The following is a 20349-nucleotide window of genomic DNA, read 5'->3' on the forward strand; positions in this document are numbered from 1 at the left end:
CTAGTTTTTCTATTTTTAGTAGAGACAAGGTCTCACTCTTGCTCAGGCTTGTCTGGAACTCCTAAGCTCAAGCAATCCACTCCCCTTGGTCTCTCAGAGGGCTAGGATTACAGGTGTGGGCTACTGCCCTTGGTCCCCAGGTCATAGACTTAATAGTAAGAGTTACTACTTTCTAAGAGTAAAATGCTTTGAAGCTTTTAGGAGAATTTTAAAGGACTTAACCTTTTAATTTGGTAGTTATAATTTGGGCATTATTAAAATATTACAATTGGGTATTGTTTCATCAACATAATCATAGACCACCTATTTGAAAGACTCTTTTAGTAATTCTTTCTATTGTTAGATGTACAGTTAGTTATCTGCATATAGTTATTCCATCTTTCAAGGTTTCTTACTCTCTACACAAATGACAAACTGGCACAAACACACAGGCACAAGGAAAAGAAGTAACTGCTAAGATGCCATATGTGGGGCCACTGCAGCCCTCAAGCACCAGAGGCCAAAGGTACCAGAAACATGGGCAGACAGCTCAAAATTGTCCCTTCTTATGTTTGTGCATTGTTTCTATATGGAAAATTACATTTCTCTGGGAGTATATGTGTAAATATGCATCTGCTAGTGTTTTGGCAACTCTAAGTTACCTAAATTAGTTTTGATCAACACTGTCGGATTTTTAAACCCACCAACGTAATAAAAGCAAGTTTAAAAAAACACAAACAAACCCTACAGTACATTGTGTGCTCTGCTGTTCCAAGCCTCGGCTTCAAGACAAAAGGAGAGGGAGACTTTGTCATTCCCTAGCTGTTAATAATCAAGAGAAGATCTGCCAGACAAGCTCTTCAAGGGCTCCGTCTGTCTGGACCAGGTATATACTGCAATACACAAAGGGCTTTGCAGGGGGAGAAAAATGAGTGTTCATGGACAATGATGCAGCTTTCTTAATTAAGATTTTCATTACTGATACATACATTAAGTTCTGCAACTGCAAGAGCCAAAGCACTGTCATGTGCAGGTAGATGTGTCCCTGATTCCATCTTCAGGCAGTAAAGCTAAAACATATTAAATGTGCACCCAGCAAATGTTGTGGGAGCCAAGAGAGCTCCAGAAATATTTCTCTTGGAACGCAGAGAGGCCACATTATAGGCAGATTTGTAATGTACCTATTAGGTAGGAGAGAGGCTCAGATCAATAGACTGTATGTGCGTGCACGCATGCATATGTGGGTGCACGTGTGTTTGCATATGGGATTGATTTGAGGTCCTGGACCACAGGCAAAGGTAGCTTAGCTGACCTAGGAATAATCCTTACATAATAATATGAATAGTTCAGGCCTTAAAAGAAACTTTGATCTTTTAAATTTGTCAATGCCTATTGCTGAGGAAGGAAATACAGGACTGATTTTTGGGGTAGCTTTTGGAAGATGGTGAAGACTCGTGTATATAGTTGGCCCTGACTCTGCCCCTCCTAGGGTCACTCAGTCTATTTTCCCTGGATCCACAGGCTGGTCTGTAAGTCAGTGTGATCTGCCAAGGGGTATACTGTTCCCACAAAATAATCTGACTGTGGTAGGGAAAAATCTTTTTTCTTAGACCAAGTTGTTTTTACAAAAATAATTTTGCTAAGAGATGAGAGGAAACTAAAACCCCACACAATCCTAGAAATGTATGAATGTCTAAAGTGCATGTTTTTGATTCAATCTTAACTAAAGCCTACATCTTAGGGTGGTTGGTGCAATTAAGGTACACACAGCTCTCTGTTGTTTTTCTGGCTTCTATTTGCATCCTTTCCTATTTCCAACTCTGCATTCATTTAGCAGGTCATCCAGAGAGAGCTCCTAACTCTTTTATAAAGAACACCTCAATCTCTTGGTCATTACTTGAGTAAAGATGAGAGACACTTTTTTTTTTGGTTTTTGAGACAGAGTCTCACTTTGTCACCCTACGTAGAGTGTTATGGCATCATAGCTCACAGCAACCTCAATCTCCTGGGCTCAAGTGATTCTCTTGCCTCAGCCTCCTGAGTAGCTGGGTCTATAGGCACCCACCACAATGCCTGGCTATTTTTTTTTAGGATCTTGGTCTGGCTCAGGCTGGTCTTGAACTCATGAGCTCAAGCAGTCCACCAGCCCTGGCCTCCCAGAATGCTAGAATTACAGGTGTGAGCCACTGTGCCCAGCCAGAGACACTGAACTTAAGGAGAGATTAATTTATTATAATAATAAAAATCATGCATTCATTTTTTTTTTTTACTGGGAACTGTGGTCTGAATGTGTCCCACAAAATTCAAATGTTGAAACATAACTGCCTATGTGATAGTTGTAAGAAATGGGGCCTTTCGGAGGTGATTAAGTCATGAGGGCTTTGCCCTCATGAATGGATTAGTACCCTTATAAAAGAGGTATAAAGGAGCTGCCTCCCTCCCTTTGTCCTTCTGGCTCCTGCCATGGGAGGACACAGCACTCACCACCTCTTCTGCTATATAAGGACAAAGCAAGAGGTGCCATCTTGGAGCAGAGAGCAGTTCTCAACAGACACCACATCTGCTGGTGCCTTGATTTTGGACTTCTCAGCCTCTAGAACTGTGAGAAATAAATTTCTGTTGTTTATAAGTTACCTAGTCTCAAGTATTTTGTTATAGCTGCACAAATGGACTAAGACACAAGGTAAAAGTTTTCATCTGGAATTTAAATTCAATCTCCCATTTTCTAAGAAGGAGTAAGCCAGAGTTCAACATCAAAATGGCTCAAAAGGAATTCTTCAAAGTGTTTTGGCTATAGTTCTTTGTTGACTGGATAAAAACTCTGAGTAATGGCGGTCAATAACATTTCTCTTGGATTCCTGCACTAAGATTCAGATCTCTGAAGTCATTTTCTGGAATGTTATCCTACATGTCTAAAACTTCTTTTCCTAGGTGCATCAGAAATTTGGAAGAGAATGCTAAACACACAGGCTGCTGTGAAATGGTTTGCCTCTGTACTTATTCTAGATGAGTGATATTAATGATTGTAGTAATAAGATGATGAAGAAATTGGTTCTTTATAAGTAAATGGACAGCGTACAGACTCCCTGTCAACAGATACTGCATGCATATTGGGAAGTTCAAATAGTGTTAAATTCTTCCTATCCTTTACTAAAAAGTAGTGTTATAAAACTGATAGGGGAGTATGTGAAATTTACTGTTGAAGTATCAACATAGTGGACATTTTTCATGTATGGTGGTGCTGGATAAAAGGAAAGAAAAAAATCCCATGAAATTATTTTGACTGAAGAGTTTCCATTGTTTCTCTTCTGTATGCTTGACTAGCTCATGAGGATGAGACCGAGGGTTTTAGCTATGCCTTCTACTCATATAATGTCACAAGATACATGTTTCTCTTACCCAGAATATAGGGTTAATTGCAAATTAGAGATGATAATTATTCTCCATGTACCCAAAAGCCTAGAAATTTACCACAGGAGACTATTGTAGGAGACTCATTTCAGCCTATCAAAGTGAGAAAGATAAGGTGCCTTGTTCAAGAAAAATATCTAGAAGTGATTCCCTGTGCTAAGAGTAAGGTGGGTGTGCCTGATCTGTATTCAACAGCTGTATAGACAGCCTCTCTATCCATCCGCCAAACCCAGCTTTGAACAGGCTACCATGTTTGGGAAAGAAAAGAGTAAGAATAACAGAAGACATCATTACTGTGTCCCCATCTGGCCCTCGGGTATAAACTATGTTACAGAAGCAAGGGTATAATAAGTGGAGTTTTCTAAGTGCATCAGAAGAAAGTGAGACCCTTGCTGCTCTGAGCCAGTCTCGTGATCTCTGATAGTACCATGGCAGCACTAAGGACTAACTCACGACCACCTACCTACTCACACCTTACGGGGCATTTGACTGCTCAGGTAAAGAACAAACTATTTACAGGCCTGGTTTCTACCACTCTCCTGCGGTTGGCCCGAGGGGACTTCCACAGAACCTTTAACATGTTTACCTCTCCTCTGCTTCTCTTTCCAGACACTCACTCAGGATTGAAGACACACATGACTTTCATATACATAATTTTCTGCCAAAGAGGGGGGAAAATGCCCTGGAGCACATGCCATCCCTTATCATCTGCAAATGAACTCCTCGTGCTGAAGGAATACTGCAATTACCACTCAGAGCAGCTTGGGGCAGCCAACGCCCGTCCCTCTGGAAGACCCCGAGAACTCCTTCCAGAACCCAGACGCTCCCTATCCCAAACACAGGGAAGAAGCCCTGTCACAGTTTGTACTGTGCAGGCTGAGGTGATGCTGTCAGTGTGGTATTTCTGCTTCTCTAGCGTCTTTCACTTTCCCTGAAGTTGCTGAAAAATATTCCATTTCATGAAGTATGTAGTAATACACATGGGAGTCCCAGAGAGGGGAAAGATGGAAGACAATGATGACATGGCCTCTAGCACTTTATTTATGAGAACATCCAGAAATCTCTATCTACATCTGGTAGAAGAATAGTGTCAATCCTGCCCTGGAGACATGGATCAGGCAGTGTTGCCCGTGTGTATTTTTCCCTTCCTGATAATTTACGTATTCTGGGGTCTGACGGCAGAGCACAGATGATTATTTTTATATTCGTGTAAGAATTTGTCTGTCCTTTTAGGGGATGGTGATGCCAAACAGAAACGTATGTAACCAGGGAAAGTACCACTCACTCCCCTCCCAGAAACACCCTGACTGGTGCTTTGCTTTCCAAGACGGTCCCCAGGAGGATGGTGAGAGTGAGGGCTGCCATCCGGGCATAAGAAGCAGAGCTTGAGGTGACCTCGAAGGACTTAAGGAAACACTGCCTTTGCAGTAAAGATTAAGACTATGAAACCAAACATTTGTTAGACTGCTTGTGTGTTGTTTTCTAATTCTTATTTTGTTATTTATCTTTACATTGTTGAATTTGTAGCTACTCTTAAAACATTAGAGATATGTCACAAATATTTTTCACAGTTTTTAAAAACTATTTTCTACCATAGCAGTTTTTTATTTTCATGTAATAAAATTTAATATAGTTTTCTTGAAATTTTCAGGCTTTGATTTTATGCCTGGAAAATGCACCCCATACTCCCAATATGAAAATATTCATTTATATGGCAAAAATTATAGCTGACAATTACAGAATTAGTGAGGATGAGGGGAAAAGTAGAAATGGCAGCTTCTCTTTTGTTGGTAGAGGAATAAATTGATGTAGTTTTACTGGAGGACAGTTTATAAATATATACATTTTACTTTGGCAGTTCTACTACCATAAATTTTCCTAAGGAAATAACCCAGTAAGTGCATTTTAAAAATATGTGTGCATTTGTATACATATAAAGATAGTTATTGTAGTACTGTTTTGTAAGAAAAAAGTTCCAGATATCACAAATGTCTGTCAGTACATGATAGTCAATAAGTTATCTCTATACTGCAGAACAATGTCACCATCAAATAGGTAACATAGACCTATATTTACTAACATGGACAAAAGCCTATTGCAATATTAAGGGAAAAGAGCAGATTATAACACACATTGTCTTTTAAAAAGAAAATGACAAAGAGCAAGAAAGAAAAAAAGATGGATAAGTAGATATGTATTGAAAAATATTTTCCAAGTATTAACAATGGTTATCTCTTGGCTGTGAGATTTTGGATTAATTTTACTTTGTTCTTTGTAGATACCATCATTGTAACACATTCAAACAAAACTAAATGACGAATGCATTTAGAATTAAAACTAATGCTTTTTAGAATTAAAAATTAGAACTTTTACTTCGGGGGAAAAAGAACTCATATAAACCATGAAACAAGTCCTTATAAACGCCAATATGATTTTCATAGTCATAAGCAATTACTAGCTCTCTAAGTAGGGTGACATCATTGCCTGACCAATTTCTTTTTTTTTTTTCCTGACTAATTTCTTAATGGGTGATATCATTGCTCGCTTCAAGTTTTTTCCAAGTTTTACAGTTTCAGGTGATGCACAGTAGTTTAAAGGATTTTAAACTATAAAAGATCAAATAGCAAAAATAACCTAAACATTTGTATCTAAGGTATAGTTAAGTAAACTCTGGAGATATCATGTAATAGAATTACATGATTCTGACATTACAGTGATTAATTACACTAGAAATTTTTAACTCTCTCTAACTGTATAGAGAGAATTAAAAAAATAAATAGGATAAACCTTATCCATGACATACGAGGCATGCTCAGTTATGCTATGTCTTCTAGAGAAGAAACTAGAAGGTGATGTAGAAATTTTTAATAATGATTGTTTCTATGTAGTAGAATTATGGATGTTTTCCACTTACCCTATACTTTCTTAATATTTTACAGTAAGTGTGAATTATAGAATCATGAGAGAAGTAAATATTAAAAAAATACAGCTGCCTTGCTCAACAGCTGCCAAATATTACCCCAGATGTATCTGCAATTTAGTTTTGAGTCAAATGGTCTTAATGCTATTTCCTGAAGGAACTCTAGCAGAATGGAAAGTGCTCAAATAAAGGAAAGCCATCTCTGCCACTACCTCTTTCTAACCTACCATTTTATAATGGTTAAAATAAATCAGAGTACAGGATCCTACTTGTATTGAAAATTAGAACCTTCTACCTCTTTCAGATTCTCTTTGTATCTTTTTTTACATTGCCTGCAGCTGGAATTTAATTAATCTAAGGTACCCCAGTCTGTTTCGGGTCTGAAAGCTGTTTCTGGAGGCTGATGGTGTCGATCACCATTAGGGATGGAGGATCATTTATTCATTTCAAATGGGAGTCCCCTTGAATAACAAACAAGGCTGAGCTGCTACGAAGTTCTTCTGTACTTAGTAAGCTTTCTTTCCCTTCTTTCCAGCTGTGCTGTCCTTCCTTCTCTCTTACCTAACCATGCTTCTTTTCTTTCTCTCTCTTTTAAATAAATAGCCTTTTTGTAGAGCTAGATACCAGTTCCTAAAATTTAGAGACGATTCACACAGTACCAATACTGCATTTCAAGTAGATGATTTAATTGTTCCTAAATGATCATATTTTAGCAAAATGATAATAGGAGAAGTCATAGTTGTCACTCATATATGTATGATGCATATTAGGGGCTTGGCAATAAGGCAGAGACTAGAAGTTTCTGGAGAAATTAAAAAAAAAAAAGACTGGGTATTGTGAGGATGGGGTGAGAAAAGGAGCAGGCATAAGACGGAAAAGACGAGACGTGGGTCTCTTTGTCTTTGGCAAAGGTAATTTAATCATCTGCGCCAGCCCTTTTGGACCAGATGGCAGCCTGGAAATCACCCTCGACTGTGAACTGTTTGATGGTAGAGATGGTGCCTTGCTCTCCTTTGTATTATTCTGCACCAAATACAGTGCCTGGTGCACAACAGGTACTCAGCAACACTTGGAGAATGTAGCTGGGTGCTTTCAAAAAACAAACCAATGAACAAAAAAGAAGCTAACACTCCTAATTCCTTTAACAAATACTAGGAGAAACCCTATCCAACTTTGACCTCAAATACACATTTCTTCTGATTCTCCACCTTGGCTGCTGAACCTTGCCAGGCAGACAGGTGTCAGTTTTAACCCGCCAGCCTCACCTGGGCCTTCCATGCTGCCAAGGAGAATTCCTATTATGTTTCTCTGGTCATCTTGCTGTCCCATTTGTCTTAGAAACTATTTTAAGCCTCTACTTTCCTAAAATCTCCTTCCTACTTATTCTTAGCAGGTTGTTGCCCCTTAGGAACCATCATTTGGGAAGCCTGTTAACTCGTCAGGACCAAACCTACACAGGCTGGCAACTGCTCCTCTCCTTTACTCCTACTTTCTGCTTTTACTTTTTCTTTTCTTTCTTTCTTTCTTTTTTTTTTTGAGACAGAATCTCACTCTGCTGCCCAGGCTAGAGTGCCATGGGATCATCCTAGCTCACAGTAACCTCAAATGTCTGGGCTGAAGTGATTCTCCTACCTCAGCCTCCCAAGTAGCTGAGACTTATGGGCACCAGCCACAATGCCCAGCTAATACTTCTATTTTTAGAAGTTTTTTCTAAATTGCTGTTTTTCGGGCTGGCTTTGAATTTCTGACCTCAAGGGATCTTCCCGCCTCAGCCTCTCAGGGTGCTAGGACTACAGGCATGAACCACTGTGCCCACCTGGCCTACTTCAACTTCCTTATAAAAGTAGAAGAGGTTTCCCTGCCCCATCCTTCCACCTATGCTCAGGGTTCCATCTCTCTAGCCTTATCAGTAATTTATGCTACCAATTATCCTGTCTTCCTCTCTGTCCTGAACACCGAATCTCTCCTCAACACTGTTTTCTTCCCATAAGCATCCACAGGACACCAAGGTGTTTTCATTTTTTTTTCCCCAATCTTTTGAACTCACTCCCCTCTTAAGATGTGGCACCAGTTCATCTTCCTCTCCTTCACAACAAAACACCTAAAGGTGCCCACATTTGCTGTCTCTATTTCTTCACTTTGCACTCTGTCCTCATCCCAAGACAAAGTTACTCTTTCTACCACTTCAACTAAATAGCATTCGCTATAGTCGACAGTCACCTCCAAGTTAACGTACTCAGGGTATGTCTGTCAGTCCTTAATTACTCGACCTCTCCACAGCGCTTCACACCACTGAACACCATCTTTGAAGCACTCACTTCGCTTGCCATTTGTCCCTATGTTTTCTGATTTTCCTGTTACCGTCTTATCTGCTCCTTCTGAGCGTATTTTGTGGCCTCATTTTTCTCCACTAGCTGATAAATATTCAGAGCTCTTCAAGTCTCAGGTTGAGCCTTCTTCTCAATCTAACGCTGTCCCTAGGCAATGTCATCCATGCCAGTGGCTTCACTTACTATATGTTGATTATCCAAACTGGTATCCCCGGCCTTCATTTTACTTCTGAATTCCAGATGTGTGTGTGTGTATGCTTGTTCAATATACTCATTTACATCAAGAGCACTTCACATTCAAAATATCAAAAACAGAACTTACAATCTTCCTTCCACCTCAGTCCTCATTTGTTGTGTCATGTAACCGTGAAGGCACCACCCTTGATATCGTTTTATAAGTCAAAACGCAGGAATCACTGTTGACACTTCTCTCTCCTGAATCTCCCAGAACCAACAGCATCCTAGTTCTGTTCATTTGCCCTCTATTCCTACTATTACTGCCCTAGTCTATCTTACCTGATCAACTATCATAGCTTTTTTACTGGACTATTCATAACTGCTTTTGATCCTTACAAATAATTTACCACAAGGAAGCCACCTTGATATATTTTTTAACTTTTAATTTCAAGATAATCATATGTGAACATGTAGTTGCTATAGGAGATAATACAGGAAGTTGTTACTCCATTTACTCAGTTTTGTCCCATTTTAACAACTTATATAACTATAGTACACCATCAGGGAAATTGGTATATTCCATCTATAATAGAACCTCTGTAAGCTGGGCGCCTTTAACAAACTGGTCAACAGCCAGAGGTGGTCAACATAGGGAACTAGGCCTACTGTAGTGAAATGTACATGTGGTGCATATCTAGTCTATGAAAACTAGCTCAACTTAAGCAGGTGGCCAACGTAGGAAGGTGGTCAACTAAGGAGGTTCTACTGTAGTTTAGATGTCATCAGTTTTACGTGCACTTGTGTATATGTGTGTGTGTGTATTTCTATACAATTTTTTTACATGCACAGACTCGCGTGAACACTACAGAATAGTTCCATCACAAGGATCTCTTGAGCTACTCTTTCATAGCAACACTCAGCTCCATCTCTACCTCAGCCCCCTAATACTGTCAGCCACAGATATGCTCTCCATCTTTTTGGCTTTTCATTTCAAGAGTGCTTTATAAATAGAACCATAACAGCATGTAGTCTTGAGATTGGCTTTTTCACTCAGTATAATAAATACCCTTATGATTAATCCAAGGTTTTGTCTGTATTAATAATTTATTCCTTTTTAGTGCTGAGAGGTATTCCATGGTATGGATGTACCAGTTACCTTAACCATTCATTTCCTGAAGGCAATTTGGGTTGTTTCCGGTTTGGGACTATGATGGATAAAGGTGCTATGAACATTGGTATACAGGTTTTTGTGTGGGTATGTTTCCATCTTGCTGGGATAAATGTCTCAAAGTATAACTTTTTTAAAAGAAAATAATGTTTATCATGTCACACTCTTTCTTCAGTTTGCCTTCCCATTGTCCTTAGGACAAAAATCAAAATCCTTAACACGGCCTACAAAGGGCCTGCTGTCATCAGGACCTACATATCTCTTGTTCACCATAAATTGGGCTGCCTGTCTTCCTGTTCCCCATCAGCTGTATTCAGGGCCTCCCCCAGGCTGCTCACTCTGCTTGGAACCCTCTCCCACCACTCAATCTTCCTTCAAAGGTCAGCCTAAATGTCACCTCTTCAGGGAAGTTCCTCCTGAATTTCTGGACCCGCTTAGATACTTTTCTTATATTTTCCCATAGAGCACCTGGTGTTTTTATTTTGTGGTGGTGAGAACTGTTTGTAATGACAAGTTCTTTTGTGTGACCATTTGATTAATCTCTGTTGTAGATAACTCAAATTGTAAGCTCCAGGAGGAGAGAGACTGTGTTTGTTTTCATCATCGTTATGTAAACATGCATTTTGTGTTTAAAGCAATTTGGCTGAGGCTTTTAAGACAGTCATGAATTCAAATTCTATCTCTACTATTTATTAGGTGTTCTTGAAAACTTACTCACACATGCTAAGTCTTAGTTTTCTCATTTGCACAATTAAGATTATAATAGCAACTACTTAGTAGAGTAGTTTTAAAGGTTGGATCAGATAAATATTCAAACATTTAATTCAGTATTTAATGCAAGACAAGCACTCAATAAATATTTTTTGTTGTTAGATTAAGATTAACAGATCAGAATTTTTGTATTTTTATTTTTAACTATATTTTAGGGCATTGTCTTCATTCCATACCTGTTCCACCATGTTCTAATTCTGGTAACTTTGCAACTCCAAAAATCAGCCCTTAGTTTAGATCTTGGATTACCAATATGCTACTGGTTTCTACCCCAGGTATTTCGCCTGAGGCAGATAAGAGGGTTGTGTAGCCTCTTGACTCTAGTTCCCATTTTCATCTCACTCAGTACTTCTTTCTCTTGTTCTCTAGCCTGTGATCTTAGTGTTGGTAAGTATGCCTCTTCCCTGCTCTGAGTTTCCAGATGTTCCCTAAACACCCCTTGCCTCTTGCCTCATTCTTTACACTTCCCCATGGAGGCAAATCATTCTGTTGGTAAGACAGCCCTTGGCCCATATTTCTCAATTAGGTAGAACAATCTGATCTATCAAATTTTGTAAGTACAGAAGTTTGGCCTCTTTGTCCTTCCTGTCCTACTTAGACTAGTGTAGTTAGTGATCTGCAAAAGCGCTGCTCCTCCACATATCCAAACTTTCCCTTGAGACAGCTTTTCTAAGGTTTGATTGAAAGGAAGAAGTTTCAACGAGCCTATTTTGCCTCTAACAGGCAGCTGTACCCATCAACTAGCCTTTACAAATAATTTTTCTTCTCCAGCTATCAGTTCTTTTTCAATGGGTTTAGAATTTGGGTGAGGAGGAACTATGCTACATACGGACCTCTCCCCATAAGATTCTATAATTTTGATGTATGCTTTTGCTTGAAATGTGGTTCCCTTTCTTTCCATATTTTTTATACTTTACCATTTTTCGAGAACCAGCTCAACCACATTTTAAATGAAACTTTCCAGCCCTCAACATTCTCTTTCATGAATGAAATCCTATAGTACTTCCTGGATTGTATAATTCCTTCTGGAACTTAGTCACTTATTGTCTTAAATGCATACAAAACACTCAATAGTATGCCTTCCTTTCCTAACTCAAAATTTTAAGTTTCTTAAGAACAAGCAAGGGGCTTCCTATTTTGTCCTATATTTATGTTTTTCCTCTCTACTTAATAGATTCTTTGTGTATAGTAAGATAGTAAGTGTTTAATAATATCTTACATGACCAAATGTGGTTGGGGCTGGTCCACGGTCCAGGCTTTAATTTGAAGTTATATCTGAAATGGCTTGGTAGCTGAGGGGATTGTGGCAGTGGCCAAGGAAAGAAAAGGTTAATATGGGCATGTCCTTGGGTGTGTATCAGTGCAAGTCTCACAGGAAGAAGGGCATAATCTCACCTTGTGCTGTGTTTTTACCTTAGTGATATACTCTCTCATTTGCCCTTAAGAAAAATATATTGAATGCGTGGTCTTATAGGTAGAAAGGCTAAAAGAAATGCAAGCGGATAGGGGTAATGTTCCTGGCTGTAGTAGATTGGCCTGTGGAGTGGCTTGACTCCCTGAATTAGCCGAGAGATTTATAAAATAGCCGCTAATACCACCACAGGAAAAAAAATGAGGAGAAAGGGTCCTGAAAATGGTGTCTGAGCAATGAAAGACAGTGAATATTTTAAAGATCATGGAATTTAATTTATTCAACCTAAATGCATAAAAGTACAGGTGGGGACATTATTTATGCAGGTATATGCAAATCATTTTATAAAATAGGCAAAGCCCTTCTGCTTTTTATAAGTTGCCAAGGTGGTTCCTGATATTTTAAAAGCTATGCACCTTTAATGTAATTTCCTAAGAGTTGGAATCCCTCTGTCGGAATCACAGTCATTGTTAGAGCAAGTTTATTTTTCCCCCCCTGTCCTCTGGGACAGTTACAAGGCTCTTGCAACCATCATAAAAAGAGTGGTTTCCACAGAGATGTGACTGGAAAAATCCCTTGGAAATTGTTGAAGAGTAAGTCACAGTGTTCAAAGCAGAGAACATAGGCTTTGAAAACATGAACCCATCTGACCTCGTGAATTTAGTACAGTGAATTCCTGAGCTCTGAAACATGGGGCCCGGCTGTGCATGCCATATTGGTGCTATAAGACTGGCAGTAGGTTGGCTGTGGCATGGTCTATTTCAAACTCCTTCACAGTGCCCAGTGTTGCATGTTCCCAGATGACATTTGGTTGGCAGAAGCTGGGCCTCCAAAGCTGGCAGTCTGGAATGCAGCCCACTGTGTTTTGACAAACACATAATTGACCATCTGATCACCAGCCTACGTTCTGCACTCAGGTCACTGGGGGACCTGGGCTTTCAGTAGGTCCCTACTCCTCATCTTGTTCATCTTCTCAAACCTTTCTCCAGAACGCAATATAGACAAGACTTAAATACACCCACACATATCCTCCCATTTGCAAAAGAGAACATGAGACATAAGCTGTTGAAAATTTCCTTTAAATCGTCCTGGCAGCCCAAAGTGAACAAGAGAAAAGCACACTTATGGTGAACTCTAATTCAGAGAGAAGGAATGAATACACTGAATTGTTCAACACCCGGCTGTGCATAAGTTGCAATTCAGATCAATGGCTTGGAAATTTTGCTTAGAAAAAGGCAGCAATGGGAAAATGATAGGGAACTGGGGGGACTGATTGACTTTAAAGGGACATTATTTAGAAACTGTTTCATTTTCAGGTGAAAGAAGAGAAAAGCAGGACACTGAGAACGCCTTCTCTGCATTCGCCTGCTCCTCCCTATATCCGCCATGCAGAGAAGGAGGCAGATACCTCTGGAGACCATCAGGCAGTGGCTAAGAGTGGGGTCAGGTTCAAAGTCAGTTAGGTCTTTGCTGAAGCTCCCATGAGGATATATTTTGGTCTGAAATTTGGCCTCATACAATGTTTCAGCCTCTCTCCTAGAAGGCAAAGATTATGTAATAGTCTAAGATATGTTGGAAGTATGCAAATATTGATGTCTATGTCAACACTAGCAAGTGGCCTTTCCCCTCCACTCTAGCCCTACCATACAGGTCAGGTCCTGGGTTTGCACCTTTGACCTGGTCTCCCTATTCTCAGCCAGGCATCTCTACTATCACCAGAGTGTTCTATCTAAAACATAATCTGTTTAAAATTCCTCGTAGCCTCTTGAGCCTGCAGGATCAAGTCCAAACTCCTTTGCATGGCATACCAAGGCCCTCTGCGATTTGCCTCCTGTCTGCTTTCTAATCTCCCATCTCCCCTGTCAACCACCATGCTTCAGCCACCCTGACCTCTGGATTTGGCTGCTGCTTAATGCCTCCTGACGCTGTGAATGGTCTTACTTTTCATGTCATTATGATCCCCTGTTCTTTCTGCTCTGCTATATCCACCTGGTAAACTGCAGTTCATTCAATTCTAAGACCCAGCTTGGGCACTTGTCCACATGTAAGTGGGTACACTTTCCTCTCTCCTCTCATTACATCTTGTATGTACCTGCATTCCCGTGCCTACCACCTTTATTCACTTATTATTGAAATTACTGAGATTCTTAATGAAAGGAAGCATATTTTATTTATCTTGGAGTTGCCAGAACCAAGCATGGTGAAGCATAGTGACTAAATTTACATAAATGTTTGTTGACTGAAAACTAAATAAGAGCTATGCATGATAATTAATCAAAACTAAGCCAAGCAGTAGTATTAGCTTTTAGAGTTATGGTAGGAGCCCATTAGCAACCTAATGAAGGCAGAAAATCACAGCAGTAAGGCACTTTCTGATGGGTATCACAGGGGCTGGTGACTGGTTGGGGTGACAGTATGAGTGAGGGATGGATGCTGTGACAGAAGAATGTCTTTTAACAGAGAATGTCACTAAGCCTATAAATGATGACCCCTTTTAACACCTAATTTCCAATACTAAAAGGTGTTGTTCTGATTATAAATGTGAGTCTGAACTGTAGAGGGGCCTGCAACTTACAAGAACTGTGTTTCCTAAAAGGGCAAGTCTGTGCTATCTTCTTCAAGGAAGCATGGCAGGTTATGAAGGGTTCCTTTTTGTTTCTGCTAAACATTAATGGAATGGAACACTCTTGGGGGAACATGTGGCAACTCTTTAGTTCCTGTTGAAATCTCAGCCAAATCCACACTGGGACACTAGACTAAACACAGTGCCAAGAGGAGAGGTTGAGCAGGCAGAGTTCTGCACCTGTTTAGCGGGGGGCATTGAAGAGGCACTTGGAGTTCACTGAGGAGATAATGTTCTCATCTGTTCCCAAGGAACTTTTTCCCTTTGATGGGGCCTCTGGGGTACCAACCCTGGGGCCATCAGCTGTGTCCAAGGGGGCACTTGAGGACAGCAGAACTGTCACAGGCCTTATAACCCTGCCAGCATAAGGGCAGCCTCAGGATTTAGAATAATCTAAGCAAACATGAAGCCTGGCCTGGGGTAGGACAAGGTCAAGGTATATGAAAGGACTATCAGCTCACTACAGGTCATTCCTCCAGCCTTATCTCTGTTTAAAAAAAACAGGATTTCTCTAGAAGCTCTGTAACTGATGGTTGATGTAGCATAAAGTCAGTTTCAGATTTTCTTATGAGCCAGAGACAACCTTTCAATATTTTTTTATCTCAAAGGTCTCCTCCTTGATTTCTAATCAGTGACACAAGTCCTGTGTACTGCTGTGTCTGAGGCTCGCCCTCTAGCACTGACGTCATAATGGCTGAGCCCGTGAGGGCAGGAGTGCACTGTGCTGACTCATCCCGGTGATGTGAGGATTCATGACTTGTCTAACACAGAGCTATTATGTGAACTCTTTTTACACAAAAGAACTGTAACAAAAATGATTTGCCAGAGGACTAGAAATACACAGTGCTAGGTAAAGGAGGGGAGGGTTGTGGAGACATAAAGTGGTAACCCTGAGCGTGCACGTTGACATCCTCCAAAGCATTCACAGACCCACTCCATCAACCCCGTGAACAGAGAATAACAAGACATGTCAGGGGCAGATAGGACCCTCCCCTGTTGTATAAATGCATTACACACAGCACCAGTCTTTGGGGAGTTGAATCAGCCTCCTTTTTCTGTCAAACAAACTGTCACGTTAGACTTTACCCTTAACATCCTTCGGAGGATTTGGCTCCTCTAAATATATTTGCCACTAGCTTCTAGGAATGTTAGTGGAAGCCACACACAAGAAAAATAGCCATGGGAACCTCCTTTCTGTGAAAATGATTGTAACACAAGAAATCGCTCAGAGTGGGGAGTCAGTGAAGCGAGATGTGATGTTGTGATTGAGAGTGAGAGCAGCCAGAGGATGCTGAGGACTGTTTATCACATTAGGAGACTGCCATTACCTGTAGGATCTCTTGGGTGGTTTCTCTTACAGTTACTTTGATTATTTGGGTTCGCTGCCCCAGAACCTCTTTCCAGCGGCATAAAGTAAAATTTAACCAAACTGATTCAGTGAAGCCTATTTGGGTTTTAGATAATAAATGTTCTTTTTTTTCATATAAAATCAAATTTTGTTTCTCCCTCCAAATACCTTCTCATCTTTTCTAAAAAAAGGAATGGTACCTTCTATAAACCCTTTGACACATGTGAATCCTAGATTTATATTTCTCTCCTAGATTTTACAATTTTGCACAAAATATTAACCTATGTACTTTTTAGTCTTGTACTTCTTAGTTAAAGGATATTAGAAATTTTGTAAAGAAATAAAAGCTCTGTTATATATGGTAAAATTAACAACTACTAGACCTAGGGATGGGTGCATAAATGAAAAGCAAATAATTGCCCAATGATTGACAGTGGAGCAAAAGCCCAAGTGTTGCTGGGATTTGGCTAAATAATATAAGCAATAGCTTGGGAGAGTCATGACTTTTGCAAACAGAAGCTGTGGCAAAATAAAGGCAGTCTTTATATAGGAACGGTGGCTGGGCCACTAGTCTTTTTAGACTCCTTATAGATAACAACCAACCACTATCACCAACAGCATCAACTCCAAGCAAAAAGAAGCTAATGCCTACTAAAGAAATACTAAAAACCACAATGAAGTCAACTACCAAAATACCACCCCCCCTCCAATTTCCCACATCTGAAGCTTTCTTTAAGAGGTAAAAAACCACATTTACTTACATAAGGAGCAGAAGCAGGCCCAGACTGATGGTCAAAGAACTGAAAATCAAGGAAAAAACAGGGAATTAAAAACAAGGATACAGGGGAAGAAGGAAAGCAAATCTAGGTCTAGATGGGACTAGTTGTTTCAAAAGGAGCTCTTTTTGCTACCTGTAACCCCTAATGAAGGCGATGCAGCTTAATAAAAATTTTCCAAAGGTATGACCCTCTCCTATAATGACCAATTTAGTCCTTTCCAGCAAAAGGAGTGCCAAGATCTTTGCCAATTTCATTCCACTCTCTACCGTATAGCATTTTCAGAGTTGTACTCCTGTTCAATACACTAGACACATTCGTCTATTTAAGTTTAAATTTCTTAAAGTTTACTAAGAAGCTAGTAAACACTAGCCACATTTCAAGTGCCTAATTGGACGGTACAGAGAGAGAGTGTTTCTATTACTGCACAAAGTTCTGTTGGGTAGCACCAACTTGAGTAGGTAAAAGCTTCACTATATAGTACCTGGCTTTTTTTTTTTTTTAATTAAATCATAGCTGTGTACATTAATGCAATCATGGGGTACAATGTGCTGGTTTTATATACAATTTGAAATATTTTCATCAAACTGGTTAACATAGCCCTCACGGCACTTTTTTTTTTTATTATTAAATCATAGCTGTGTACATTAATGTGATCATGGGGCACCATACACTGGTTTTATATACACCTGCGGTGCATCTTACAAGGGTACATGTGAAACTTAGTAAATGTAGAATATAAATGTCTTAACACAATAACTAAGAAAATGCCAGCTTTTTCATGTTTACATGGATGGAGCTGGAACATATTCTTCTTAATAAAGTATCTCAAGAATGGAAGAAAAAGTATCCAATGTACTTAGCCCTACTATGAAACTAATTTATGGCTTTCACATGAAAGCTATAACCCAGTTATAACTAAGAATAGGGGGAAGGGGAAAAGGGAGGGGAGGGAGGGAGGAGGTGGGTGGAAGGAGGGTGATTGGCGGGATTACACCTGCGGTGCATCTTACAAGGGTATATGTGAAACTTAGTAAATGTAGAATGTAAATGTCTTAACACAATAAGTAAGAAAATGCCAGGAAGGCTATGTTAACTAGTGTGATGAAAATGTGTCAAATGGTCTATAAAACCAGTGTATGGTGCCCCATGATCGCATTAATGTACACAGCTATGATGTAATAAAAAAAAAAGAAAAAGAAAAAGAAAATGCCAGGAAGGCTATGTTAACCAGTGTGATGAAAATGTGTCAAACGGTCACGGCACTTTCTTAGTTATTGTGTTAAGACATTTATATTCCACATTTAGTAAATTTCACCTGTACCCTTGTAAGATGCACCGTAGGTGTGGTCCCACCAATTACCCTCTCTCCACCCATCCTCCCCCACCTCCCCTCCCAATCCTCTTTCCCTATATTCTTGGGCTATAATTGGGTTATAGCTTTCATATGTAAGCTATAACTTGGTTTTATAGTAGGGCTCAAGAATGGAAGAAAAAGTATCCAAAGGATACGGGTAGCTTTAGCTAACTTTGACAAGAGTTAAATCTTGATAAAATTTGGCTGTTTGAATAGTAAATGTACCATGTTTAACGTGTAGAAGACCCTCTGAACAAATTCAAGACATCTGTGTGTTGCTAAGCTTCCGTGTTGCCCAGAATACGGCCAAGTCTGACCTGCTTCCTTGCCTTCACTCTGACAGACTCCTGACCCCTCATCACCAGACTACAATGTCCCCTCTGCGCTGGGAAATAGTCTGATAAAGTGGTTTTAAACTAAAGTATCTGTTCCCCCAAACACATCTCTAATAATGAAAATTTCAGGTTTGAGAGGACCTGACCTTAACGGTTTCTCCTTCTATGTTTAAAACCCAGTAATTCTCCTTTTCAGTGTTTAACACGTTGACTGCCACACTAGAAAAATATGTTTTTTCCTTGGAGCCATGGTGTTTTATTATAAAAACAGACTATGTGTAAAACCTTTCTAATGTAATAGAAATGTTATTTTTTGTTTTCCATGTGTGAATTATATGCAATTTAATAACTTTATTCTAATTTAATAAAAAATTATGTTTTGTTTTCTATGCACAATTTACGTACAATTCACACATTGCTAGAAATCAGTTTTTACACTGTATGACACATGAGTTGTATGTGACTCATGACATACTTACTGAATTTGTTTCTGAAAATTGAGTCTTTTCTCATTCCATAAGTATTTACTGGTATCTGCAGTGGACTTTGGGTGGTCCTGGATGATGACCTCTGAATCATACCCTGCTAAGTATGTGCAACAATATCACATGGCTGCATACTATCCTGTTGATTTCATTCAAAGGGCCACCAGGCAAAAAGTCATTCAAAGAGCCGCCAGGCAAATGTGCAATTGAAAGTTATGGTAACCAGAGAAAAGAGTCCAGCACATGGGTGCACGGGGGTGGTTGGCTGGAGCAGGGGGACAGGCGGTGGAAGAGATCTGCCCATGGACAGCAAAAACAATGAGCTGAGGTTTAACAGCCGCACCAGGCTCCAGGCCCCAAACTAGCATGTGTTAAATACAACTCACATGGCAGTTCATGTCTTAAGTCACATGCCAAATAAGCTAATATAGGACTGGTCTGCCCACTATTGTTTTGATAGCTTCTCTTACAGGAAGATAAAACAGATGCAACATCAGACCCATGAAAAATTAATAAGCCAAACAAGGCTACTGAGAAAACAAAGCAGGTCTCCCTACCTTCTACCTCAGTAAAGCATATCAGGGACTCACCATATGCTGACTGAATTCTTGTCTCTCTGACACCAAGATTTTAACCACTTCACGTAAAGCCTCCATAAACATGCAAAATAAACTTTATCAAAGGAAATCAAGTAGAAGGACCTGATTAAATAACTTCGCTCTGAAAAATGTTAAAACAGAAAACTAGAGATTAAAGAGACCTTCCCTCCCAGAAAGTTTTCTGGAAAAATGTGCAATGGTAAAGATTTCTCCAGAGACATGATTTCCTTTTTGTGGCCAATGTGAAGCTCTGCCCAGCATGTGCAGGTGTGAAAGATGAGGACAATAAGAGTGAAGGAGAAACCTGCAGCCCAGATCATGACGCATGTAACGCTAGAGAGGCTGGAGAGCTCCAATGCTTTCAAAATGTTTCACAAAATTGATGAGTTTAATGAAAATTTTAAGCAAGATAATTAGATTATGTATGATTTATTGAAAGCACATATAAATTTGAAATATAAAAAAAGACTGACTAGTCTTCAAAGACTTTAAAACTCTGTTTTGCTATGTTCTCATCTTCTGCACAATCCAGGATATTGGACTGCTGTGTGGATGCATTTTTTAACTTTCTTCTGTCTTCCTCCCTCCCTATCCACTTTCCCCTCTCATTCCCCTCTTTCTCTTCCTTCCTTTCTTCCATCTTCCTTCTTGCCTTCCTA

At 39.7% G+C, this 20349-nt stretch overlaps 1 protein-coding gene across 10 annotated transcripts in view; it reads right to left on the minus strand.

The window, feature by feature from the left end:
• ZBTB20 (zinc finger and BTB domain containing 20) overlaps positions 1 to 20349 on the minus strand; it is an 838943-nt gene that overhangs the window by 171130 nt on the left and 647464 nt on the right. For all 10 annotated transcript variants that reach the window (XM_053565344.1, XM_053565346.1, XM_053565343.1 and 7 more), the window contains one exon: positions 16900 to 16938. The gene's annotated coding sequence lies outside the window, so the exon portion shown is untranslated. The remainder of the gene's footprint in view (positions 1 to 16899; positions 16939 to 20349) is intronic.

Source organism: Nycticebus coucang, chromosome 16 (assembly GCF_027406575.1).
Source record: "Nycticebus coucang isolate mNycCou1 chromosome 16, mNycCou1.pri, whole genome shotgun sequence".
Taxonomy (NCBI): domain Eukaryota; kingdom Metazoa; phylum Chordata; class Mammalia; order Primates; family Lorisidae; genus Nycticebus; species Nycticebus coucang.